At 42.5% G+C, this 12,481-nt stretch overlaps 1 protein-coding gene and 1 long non-coding RNA gene across 6 annotated transcripts in view; one reads left to right on the plus strand and one right to left on the minus strand.

The window, feature by feature from the left end:
* SAMD12 (sterile alpha motif domain containing 12) overlaps nt 1-12,481 on the plus strand; it is a 387,874-nt gene that overhangs the window by 232,200 nt on the left and 143,193 nt on the right. The gene's annotated exons all lie outside the window — the stretch shown is intronic.
* Nucleotides 2,498-7,356, minus strand: LOC123585550. Its single transcript, XR_006706279.1, has 2 exons — nt 5,871-7,356; nt 2,498-3,074 (listed from the first exon to the last, which is right to left on the minus strand). It is a non-coding gene; the product is annotated as an uncharacterized LOC123585550 (long non-coding RNA).

Below are 12,481 nucleotides of genomic sequence, written 5' to 3' on the forward strand. Positions count from 1 at the left end.
TAGTTAGCATTCTCCAGAGAAACAGAACCATTAGGAGATAGATATTTAATAGTTTAGTCATATATGAGGAGAGAGAGACTTACTATAAGGAATTGGCTCTCATAGTTGTGGAGGCTGAGAAGTCCCAGGGTCTTGTTGTCATAGGAAAGCCAGTGGTATTCTCGTTTAAAAACCAGCAGTCTAAAAATCCAAGAAGAGCCAGTGTTTCATTTAGAGCCCAAAGACAGGGAAAAACCCATGCCCTAACTCAAAATGGGCAGAAAGGATCCCCTTTAACTTGAGGGAGGATCAGCCTTGTTGTTTTTTTCAGACATTCAGCTGATTGGATGAGGCCCACCCACATTGGAGACAGCAAACTGCTTTACTCCTACCTATTCAAATGTTAATCTCATCCAAAGACACCATCCCAGACACACTCAGAATAATGTTTGACCAAATATATGGGTACCCCCTGGCCTGGTCAAGTTGACACATAAAATTAACCATCACAGGGGGTGAGATAACTAGTCATGTCCAAAACCAGTGCTCTTTCTTGCTGCCCTACCTGCCTGCTGTTAAGTCTCACTTCTTCCAAAGATACATTTTTTTCTTTTACAAAAAAAACCTCTTGACACCAGTGTACTTTTAAAAATTACTGCTTGAGACTATTCACATGAAAGGTTTCACTTAATGCCTTGCTTATCACACATAGTTTCACTCTCCATCCTCCATTTCCGATTATTCTGGGCTGCTAGGAATGGTAGGTGTGTGTTTTTGCTAAGCCCCTCCTGCATACCCAAGATATTGTGACAATAAGAAATTTGTCTCCCTATTTGATGACATAGTGAAGCAGAGATGCCAGCCTAGCATTTCCTGATGCCCCCACATACCCCCAAGTAATCTGAACCTTGTTGGATCAATGACATGAAATTTTGCCAGCTGGCGTTTTAATTGATTTAATGGAAATTGATTCAAAATAAATGAATGCACAGAAAATTATTAACAGTGACCTCAAAGGTTTCAAGTGTCTGCTATGTAAGAGGCGGTGTGGCTTTGATATATCCATCTGAAGTCTCCCGCTTTCCATGTTATGTCAGAGAAACAGCACAGATGTTTAGCACTAAAAACTATTAAACACGAAGCATTGATGAAGGCATTGTGTGGGGGTTCTGAAAATACGTGAGAAGCACTGCAGTATATGTTTTGGTTTGTCCCATTTCTATCCCATTGGTTGGTTGTCATGGTTCATGCTTACTGTAAACTACACATGTAGCTGTTATCCTTCTAAGTATCATGAAACTTGGTTTTTCTTTTGCCATTTGATCATGCCATGGAAAGGAGGAAGAGATGACATAACAGAACAAATTTCATTGACCTGGATTTGTTTGTTGTTTTTTTTAAATTGATCCTTTCCTGAGACTTGAATTTGTTTTGTTACACAGAGAGTTTGACTGTAATACTTTTGGTCTAGCAGGATTTGGCATGTGTGAAAGCATAAATAAATGGTCTCTAATTTTCTATTTCTAAAAGTTTAAATGTGCATTGTCTTCTGGCTTCTCCCTCTCTAGTTCCCTCTTTTTTCTCCCCCGTGTACTTCTCCCCTAAAGACTACTCAGTCCACAGAAGAACTATTAGAAATTTATTAATTAAGGACCAGTTTCTGCTTCTTTGTCCGGGATAATCATTCGTTTTGGAGCTGATTTTCTGCTTTAATTAAATGAAAATGTCACTCAGTCAAATGAATTCATTTATATTTATTTATCCAGTTCTCCAGGCTTGAATTTCTTAGTAGGGACTTGGACTCATCACATTTGTTCACGCAATGCACTGAAAAATGTCTCTTTCAGCAGTTTAAAAGGCTCACGAGTGTTTACTCCTTCCTCCCTGTAGAAGCACTGCGTAAACAAAGCCATGACTAACAAATGTGTGAACGGTTGTTTTCCTGTGTAGACGTTATCTAGGTGCACATCGGGATATGTATTTGAGGGTGTCGGTTTAGACACGTGCACCTATGTATGCTAGAGCAGAGAAGTGAGGGATACCCACTACCACAGTCCCTTCAGACTTTAAGAAAGTACCAGGGTCATATTTGAACCATTTGTGTGTCTTTATTTGCCTTTCCAAAATGCTAATTGGTGGGTGCAATGTTTAAATGCTACCTAATCTTTCCCTTCATATTTTTTAAAGGATTTCTTACTGAGTATGGTCTATGTATCTAACACTGTAAAAGCACGTTGAAATGGAATAAACATACTTATTCACCCATTCATCAACTTTTGAGTACGTACTACATGTCAGGCTAGGTATCGGGACTCAGTGATAAGCAGTGTAATCCTTGACACAGACACATAGGCTAGCTGCCAAAGCCTCACCAAAATCTTTTTGGCATGAGCAAATTATGTTCCATTTCCAGAAGGCTGGCACACTGGTGCTAAGGCCTTCTACCCTCTTTTCCAGAACACAGACTGAGACCTGTAAATGGTATCTTGAATTCTCTTCAGGAAAAAAACAAGGGCAGTGGAAGCAATTCTCTGCTTTATTGAAAGGGTGGAAATGGGTGCCGATGCGCACCTGACACGAGGAAACTTTGATTTAGACTTTCTGGCGGGCGCACAACCGCAGATGTGAAGTCCTTAATCACCCACGCTGCGGCAAAATCTCTGTGGGTGCGAAGAGTAGCTCTGAGGTCTTGTGCTACGACACTGGGTCCCTCACATGCACTGCCATTGTCCGTCCTGTGATTCAAGCAGGCTTTTAACTCCTCTGTTTTGGTGGTGGTGGTGGCTGTTTGTCTGTCTGGTTGCCTTAAATACTCTGGAGGCAACCCTGAGTACTAAGGGCTCGAAAATTGAGTTTCCAACAGCTTACAGAGTCCATAAAATAGGCACAATTTTAATCTTCAAATAAATCATCCTTTTGTTTTCCTCTCTGCGTCATAATACGAGCTAAAATTATGATGGCTTGGCAGTTTCTGCAGTGAGAAACAGTTGTACTGGGCGTCAATTGGTCCCCTGGGTTAACCTGGCACTGGGGTTAGGAACTGCCAGTACTTGAGTTTCCTCATCCTTAAAATAGCTCCTGGTAGCTTCTAAGTGCTGTGACAGTAAAGATAATTGAAATAATTATTACTTAGACTCCAGGGAACCTATGCGATTCAAGCCCTGGGCTTAGAAAGAAAAGGTTGAAAAAGAATTGGTATCCTGGTCCCTTGATATGGATGTTGAGCATGTTGACTCTGGCTGACCACCCCCCCAACACTGCCCCAGTGGAGAGGAAAAGGTGATGGGCATCTCTAAAGGTAGGATTGGAGCCCCCCCAGACCCTATCAGGGCAGTTTATGGAGTATGTGGACAAGCATTTATTGAGCTTCTATTACATTATAGATACCGTGCTAAGCCCCAGATAGCTCCTGCCTTTAAGGAGTCTTCAGTGATTATTCCAAAAACTTAGACTTTTATCCAAGTCTCATCAGAATTGGTTCTGAAACCCAGGATACTTAGTTCCATATGAGGCCAAGGTGAACAGCCACAACACCGGTAATCGCTGTCATTTAGTGTGTGCTGTCTGCTCATCAACACTGTCCCAGACACTCTGCATTGTCGTTTTGGGAGCTGTTGGGGTCCCTATTAGCAGACTGAAAAAACTGATGCACAGAAGATTGAAGTCACTTTTGAACCAGGTCACCCAGTCTGAGAAGTGATGGAGTGAGGATTTGAGCCCCAGCTTTCTCCAAAGCCCATGGTCTGAGACACCAGCTGGGTTTGTTGCTGTAACTGTGTATGTATTGCATGAGACTGGGAAGAACAGTCACCATTATCTAATGTCAGGGAGCTAACTGGAGGGTCTGTACCGCACTGCCCCTACAGAATTGTTCAGCTAGCATACCCTTTCTAGAGTTCTAGCCACAGGAAAGGAGATATGTGCAAAATTGTGTTAAGGCCAGTGAAGGAAAAATATAAAATGCAAGGAGAGGCTCTAAGTTGGACCATGGGATAACAGTGACATTTAAGTGGTAACAAGACGGAGAAGTGAGGGTGCCTAGGTGAAAGCAGAGGAAGAGCAAAAGGGCAGATGGAAAAGCATATGCTAAGCTCTGAGGCACAGAAGAGTTTAGCATTACCTAAGAACTGAACAAAGACTACAAGTGGGATCGCAGAGCTCTGAAGAGAGTTCTGTAGCCTGGACACAGCAAGGGACAGATCCATAGGGCCTTGGAAGCACCTTAAGGATTTGGAATTAGCATCTCAAGAAGTGCAGTGAGAGGCCATTAAAGGATTTTAAGCAGAGAAGTGATGAGATCATATTTACATTTTTAAAAAATGGCAGCTGACTGGAAGAATGGGTCGGATGACAGCAGAGCTGGAACCAGGGAGGCCCGCCAGCGACCAGGGACTCTTGCAGAAATCCGGGTGAGGACAGGTGATCACCAGAACTGGGTGGTGGCCCCCGAGCTGAAAGGGAACAGGTCTGTCTGCTGGTAGGGTTCGCAGGGTGTGGTGATGGGTTGGATGTGGCCAGGAGAGGGAGAACCGAAGGTGAGTCAGGATTCCTGGTCTGAGCTGCTACAGACTGGGCCAGCCTGTGCTCGGGAGGAACCTGGATGGGGGAGTGGGAGGCAGAGGCTTGATAGGAATGAAGAGGTCAGTGTGTAACACGTTATGTTTGAGGTCCTTTGAAACATTGAAGAAAGCAGTTAGATATCTGAGTATGAAGGCCTCATGTGGGATGTGCACCAAACAGTAAAATTGAGGAGTCGTCCAAATATGTGTCAAGGATGCCACGCAGGTGGTGCATTGGCTTGACCACCAAGAGTTCCTGCCTTTTACTCACGACAGGTTTTGTTGTACGTCAAATAAGAGCACGAGGGGCAAACTCCAAGTGCCCTGAGTGTGCTTCCTTCACTGAGTCGCCTGTCAGCTTTTGTGCATCTCCTGAGTGTCTTCAGGTGTTTTGTTCAAATGAACATCAGAAGAGACCTTGGGAGGGACAAGAAGCTGTGCTGAGGAGAGCGATCACAAAACGGTGCCACCCTGCCATGCCCTCCAACCACAACATCACCTCTGTCGATGCCCTGGTGAACTGTCACAGAGTGACTCAAAGCACAACATTTATAGTTGAAAAATCTGAGTTGTTATCCCAGCTCTGTCCCTCGCTATCTATTTAACTTTAGGCAAATGACATATCCTTTCTGAAAGCAAGTTTTCTGTGCTGTAAAATCAGAACAAAGATACCTCGGTCACAGAGTTGCTATGCGGATTAGAAGAGATTTTTGCCAAGTGATTATTAGCACAGATCTGAATAAAAGATAGGAAGTGGATCCATATCTAAGAAGACATTCTTGCCAGAGATTAGCGTAAGGCTGAAATATGTATTTCATAAGCCTATTCCATTAAGTCAAACACTGAATTTTTGTTAAAATTCTGCAGTCATCCCAAGGCAGAGAGATGAGAGAGGCCATTGTGTAGAATATATAGCTTTATCACTTCCATTAAATTGCTTTTGACAGAGGCCAGTTTGTCAACCAGAATCACAGTCAAAAGTGTACCAGTATCTTAAGACAGTTTTTCATTGTCTGTGAACGAGTCTAGAGGATGGTATGGAAGCTTCTATATATAGCTATGCACTTGAGTTCTTTTGATGACTTCATTTAATCAGACTATTTATCTTATTGAAGACTCATTGCTAATATTATAGATGGGTTCTTTGTGAGTACATAAGGAGGACATTGTATAGGATGCCTCTGTTTTTGTGGGATTAGAAGAATCCCTACCGACCACTACCTGCAGGTTGTCCCATGATACCCTTGTTATACCATTGCTTCAATCATTGATAGTTCTTTGTGTTTTAGTGTTCTGAGAAAATCGTCATGGTCATTACCCAGCTGCACTTACTGTGCCAGCACTGCTAGGACTGAGAATGAAGAAGACAGGCTCTTCCTTGTTATTCCCTAGTATTCTTGACCCTACAACTAAAGAACAGTACAAGGGTATTTGTGATATAATGCTCTTTGGAATCCTACATAATTAAGTGCTCTAGAATAGCCCTGTCCAATAGAACTTCCTGAAATGGAAATGTTCTAGATCTGCACTGTTGAGTACAGTAGCCACCAGCCACATGTGGCTATTGAGTACTTGAAATGTGGCTAGTATGACTAAGAAACTGAATTTATAACTTAACTTTAATTGACCTAAATTGAAGTAGCCATATGTGGCTCCCAGCTACCATGTTGAGTACCACAGATCCAGCAATTCTGAGGAAGGGTGGGTGTGGGCTCCAAAAATTCAGGAAGGAAATAGGGCTTCAGGTGGAGCTTGGAATAAAGGGGAAAGTGAAGGATGCTCCATCTAGGGTAACAGCGTGAGCAAAAGCTGCAGGAAGGGGGAAAGCATGTGGTTTGCGAACATTACACAGAGAAGAGAATTGAAGGAAATTCACTGAGAGACTTTCTGAAAATCAAGGAAGAAGTTTCTAGAATCTAGACCATTCTTCTATTTTATTAAGTTTCGTTTAAGTATTTTACCTGTGGTAAGCCTCCCATTATTTGGAATGGGTTACGTGATGTTGACTTTGTTACACTTTTTATAAATAAGTGATCTCCACAGGGTTATACCATGTCATGCACAAGTTGTTCACTGAAGCTGTCCATACTGGTGAGATGGCAATCTAAAGGTAATTTAAGGAAGCACTGACATAGCAGAGGTTAAAGGAACCTACTGGGGTTGAGTCACCTAGGGACTAGCAACAGCTTCTGCTGGAGGGGACAGAGAGCTGGAGCCATGGAAGAGGGGTCAGCTGACCGGAGAACCTTGTGAGAGGTGCAGCCATTACCACAAGCACCGGTTCCACACAGGGAGGGAAGGAGAGAACGGTCAAACCTCCTGTCTACTGCTTCCCACTGGTACCTCTAACTAGCTAAACACAACCAGAGATCAGAAGGCAGAGGGTCACAGGTAATACACTCCTCAGCGGTCAGCCTCCCATGGCAGAGATGGACAGAAAAAGCAAGAATGGATTGTGGGGAAGAGGCAGGGAAAGGAAGTGTGAATAAACAGCTCTTTTCTTGATATTGAAAGAATAATGTCTTAGTTTGAGTTGTTACAACAAAAACACCATCGACTGGGTAGCTTAAACAAAATAAATTTATTTCTCATAGTTCTGGGCTGGGAGGGCCAAGATCAAAGTGCCAGCTGATTTTGTTTCTGGTGGGGACTGTCTTCCTGCTTTATAGATGATTACCTCTTTGCTGTGTCTTCACATGGTAAAGAGAGAGAAACAAGATCTCTTGCGTCTCATCTCAAGGGTGCTAATTTTTTTCCTGAGGGCTCCAGCCTTATAACCTAAATACCTCCCACAAGGTGCCCTCCCCCCAACATGATCGTATTGGAAATTAGGGCTTAGGCAGATGAGATTTGGGAAAACATAAACATTTGGTCAATAGCTAATAGTAAAATGGAAACCATATAAATAGCTAATATGTTGGTTAAATTATGACAAAATCATACGATTGAAAGTGGTGAGCAGCACTGAAATTCTATGCAATGGCAAGAAAAAATCTTCGTGTGATTATTTATTTATTTTCTTTATTGAGAGAGAGTGTGTGTGAGCAGGGGAGGGGCAGAGAGAGAGGGAGAGAGAGAGTCTCAAGCTCAATGCCACAAACCACGAGATCATGACCTGAGCTGAAATCAACAGATGCTTAACCCACTGAGCCACTCAGGGGCCCCTTCACTAGCTATTCAGTGAAAAGAATATGAAAACAGTAGAAACAGGAAGATCCAAATGTTGTTTTTTTGTTTTTTTTAATTTTTTTTTCAACGTTTATTTATTTTTGGGACAGAGAGAGACAGAGCATGAACAGGGGAGGAGCAGAGAGAGAGGGAGACACAGAATCGGAAACAGGCTCCAGGCTCTGAGCCATCAGCCCAGAGCCCGACGCGGGGCTCGAACTCGCGGACCGCGAGATCGTGACCTGGCTGAAGTCGGACGCTTAACCGACTGCGCCACCCAGGCGCCCCCCAAATGTTGTTTTTAAATAGTGTATATACAGTAAAATATTAGTGCATAGTATTCACACTCACAGGAAAAAAAAAATACTGGAAAGAAATGCACCAGAATTTTAACAGTGGTATCTCTGGATGGTGGTTTAAGGATGCTTTTTATTTTCTTCTTTGTACTGTCCTGGGCTTTCAAGATTTTCTAAAGCAACATAATTATGGTATATTTCTAGGCTGGAACAATGCTTCTGTTGTTCTTGATATATCTGCAGGGTAGATATGCAGAGCTATATACTCAGTAGAGAGAGGTATGTGACTAAGTTCCTTATTATTCAGTCAGCTTAAGTTTCATTGTATACACATTTCTGCAGGATTGATGGGCACCTGCACATCTCCAAGTGCACTAAAAATGGGATGAACCAGTAAAATGCTCTTTTAAATATTCCACTAAGAAACTTTTAGGTCCTAGAGAATGGCCTGATTTCCTATTGATCTTTTTATTGCCTCAATCATTTTCTCAAACATGGTTAGTTAATTCAGATCCCTACCAGCCACCTTTCCTCATTATCTATTACATTTGGGTTTGTTAAATATGAATCTTTGGTGGCACTTCTATTATTAAATTGACAGTTGACTAATGCTTTATTGACATCTGTAAGATTGAAGCATATTTCTTAGGATCCATGGTGATGGTAGCCATGTTTTTTTCTGAACCACCTAAGCATAGCCAGTTTTTTGTGCTCTTGTAATCTTCATCTTAAAAACAGCAATCCATCTGTTTCATCGTTTTATTCTTTCCTGATAGAAAAACATTTCCCTCCACTGTCTTACTGATCTACAGTCACCCATCCTTGATGGACTCTTGTAAGCAGAATCGTCGCCAGTGATGTGATGACTTATGCTGGTTATCATTTCAGTAAATCCGCTCCCTCTCCATGGCTTGCTTTTTAACCTCCAGCTGCTACCCAATTATTAGTTCGTGGATGGCTGCTTCAGCAGCATTATTCTAGCACTTGCTTGTAGCGGATATTAATAATAATCAGTTAGTAAATGTGCACAGTGTTAAATGCTTGTAAGGATTATTGTTGATAACCCTAATTGTAATCATAGTTTTGTGATGGGTAAGTTAAGATTCTTGTGGTTGTAAGGAATGGAAATCTGAAGGTGCTTTAGCCAAACATATGAGGCTCGATGGGGTATTCGTTTTTTTTACTGTTTTTTCATTTATTTTGAGAGAATGTGTGTGTGTGTGTGTGTGTGTGTGTGTGTGTGAGAGAGAGAGAGAGAGAGCGCGAGCGAGAGCGAGCAGGGGAGGAACAGAGAGAGGGGGAGAGAGAGAATATCAAGCAGACTCTGTGCCATCAATACACAATCTGACGCGGGGCTCGATCTCACAAACCATGAGATCATGACCTGAGCCAAAATCAAGAGTCAGATGCTTAACTGACTGAGCCACCCAGGCGCCTCTTGGTGAGGTATTCATACTGCCCATACGAAGTCTTTGATAGGACTTCTGAGCAGAGGTAGCAAGACCTCGGGGAGGAGTAGAACTGTGAGAGCCAGCAAGAATCCAGACAACAGACTGCCCTCTTTCTATGGTTTCTCCTTTTCTGTCTGCTTTATTCTTTATATACAATATCTCTGTGACTCAAGTCTTGACCCCTTTTGAGTTTATGGACTGTGACTGGAGCACTCAGAATGTTCTCGAGTGCTCTCTCAATTTCTCCTCTCTCTGTTCCCAATTACTTTCTACATCTCCTCATCTCAAGTCCATAATCCCGAGACAGGAACTCTGATTGGCCCAGCTTTGATGCAATCAACAACAACCAGCAGCAGGAGGTAATGCTGCCCAGAGACATCCCCTGTGACCATTACGAGGCAGTCAGGCACCCTGAAAGGTGTTGATCCATAGTTATCATGCCCTTAATGCCTTCATTGTACGTAATGATAGAAATATAAATTTACTACATTAACCTATTTTTGCATTGCTATTTAGAAGAAGGAGCATATAGCTCATAAAGATGGAGGTATGGAAAAAATGAATCTTGAAGACTTCTTTCCTACATAGCAAGAAAGAACAGTTTTGTGTTTTCAACCTAAGATATTGTTACAGAGAGATGTCAGGGAGATGATGGGATATGATCAAAGGAACTGAAGTAAGGATCAGAACTAGTAATGATACCAGAAGAGTAAAAGTAGCCCATAGGAGGCAGGCAGCTTTGCCGTAGTGAAGATGGCCGCTTTGGTACCACATTTAAGAATCTACTATGCTGTGTCTAGACAGCAGCCCACTCATGTTTTATGAAGCTTGAATTCTGGAAAGAGAAAAAAAAAAAAAGGATCCATTTTAAGGCAACCAAAATACAGTTAGCCGTTCTGTGTGTGTCTTACTGTATTGGATTCCCAAATTCGTTTATCTAATAGATGATTGTAGAACACCCAGTAAGCCTCAGGCTGATCATAGCATGGTTATCAAACGAACCTTTAAACGAGCATGAGTATCAGATAAAGTTTGTGCTCGACACTTGAGTATGCACTTCATGTTCTTTAATTTGTTTAATTCTTAAAGCAAATGCCATGAAGCAGGTTTTGTAATTTCTGTATTATAGACAGAAAACCGATACTCTGAAAGACTAAAATAACTTGGTCAAGGTCACAAGGCTAGGGTTTGGAGAGGCTGGAGCTCAAGCCAGATCTGTCTGACTACAGAATCCTTGGTTTTACTTTTTAATGTCCAAGTCGTGTTGTCATGGGTTATTCAATCTGTTGTATTGATTATTTGAGGAATTGTGTGAGGGACATCTGTGCCCCATCACAGATAGCTCCCTGGCTGGCACTGGTATGAAACAATGAATGATTAGGCCATGATAAGCCACATATGATGTGGTAAATACTATGATTGAGACATCTAGACAGAAGGCATCTGCCCCTTCCGAGCTATGGGTCCTTGGGCAAGTTCTTTTGTTCTCTGAGCTTCGTTGTCCTGCACCTGTAAAAGTGAAGGTGTAGTCCTATAAAAAGTCCTACTTTGTGGGTATTATGTGGAGTACAAGAGTTGATACATGCAAAGGTCCTGGAGCAGTGACAGGAACAAAGTGCTCCCATAATGGTAGCCAGGACTGCTGTCCACAGGGCCCTGCCTGAAGGAGTCAGGCAGGATTTACAGAGGAAACACGCTTTGACATATCAGATGTTGCCAGGTAGGGAGGCAAATGTTGGACATTTAAAGTGGAAGGATCTGTGAACAAAGGCCTTTGTATATTCAACCCACATTTAATTGAGCATATGCTATCCGCCAAGCACCCAGGTCATTAGTTTGGGAGAGGCATGGCACTATGAGAGTATATGGAATATTCCAGATCCTGACTTTATAAAAGAGGTGAGTCCCAGGAAAATGGCCACAAGGAATCATCTCTGAGAACAATTTTGTACATGACTAGCCCAGGATGGTCTCAAGGGGATATCAGACGAATTTCTTCACCTAGCCCTTTAGAAATTCTTCATTCAAATTCCTTTAGCACACCCAAGCGCACTGAGAGGTCTTCCCCCACCCCCCTGCCACTTTTTACACCCATCTGTACCTGCACACTAATAAAATATAGCACAGTCCTTCGTTTTACAGGGTGACACTGCTGACTCTTCATATATCTCCATGAAGGATTATTCAGTTACATGGAACATTGCTTAACTGAAGATAGCCTGAGAAGGGATAAAGAAACAGTGTTAAGGCATATTAAAAATTGGCTTTTTCCTGGTGGCATTTTGTCATTTTTCAGTTTGGCATCTTTCCCTATTCTTTCTTTCTACCATGTAGATCTGTATGAGGCTTGAATCAGAAGGGATTTTCTTGCGAGGTGCCTTTCTTCAAGCATATGGATAAAATTGCCAGGTTTAGTCAAAGTTTGTCTAGAGTCTTGCTCTATTTAGTCAAAAGCATATCACTTCTGTTGCTGGCCTCAGTCCCAGACTCCCAGGAAATTCATAGTGCCTCTTGACCTGTGACAGTCTTCATTTACTCCCTAGAGTGGCCCTGGTTTTGAATGGTGTTGGTGTCGAGCCTTCCTCGGTCCTGGAGCAAGCTCCACCTGCTACCGCTCTGATTGCCTCAGGCCACCCTCACCAGACCATCCCATCCCATCCTGTCACCTCTGAAGCCACATGAGTCTGTTGCTACGCTTGCCGTGATTCATGGCCTAGAGCTACAGGATCAAAACTTCTCGAACTTTCATTTATTTAAAAGAAAGCTCAATAAGCACATGTGGAGTTCTTCCTGTATGTGAAGGCTGCTCTCACTTTGCAGTTGAGGAAATGGAGGCACACCAAGGTTGAGAAAGTGGTCATACAGCTGGTAACTGGTGAAGCCAAGAAACTAGTGCTCCAGTCCAATTCAGGGTTTCCATCCTTAACCCCCACTGTGCTGCTTCTCTGTGCTTAGAGCCACCTCATCCAACCTCGTTTGGTCAAATGAGTTATTACATAAAAAGCTCCTAACACACAGTAAGAGGAAT

The sequence above is a fragment of the Leopardus geoffroyi genome, chromosome C3 (genome assembly GCF_018350155.1).
Source record: "Leopardus geoffroyi isolate Oge1 chromosome C3, O.geoffroyi_Oge1_pat1.0, whole genome shotgun sequence".
Classification (NCBI taxonomy): Eukaryota; Metazoa; Chordata; class Mammalia; order Carnivora; family Felidae; genus Leopardus; species Leopardus geoffroyi.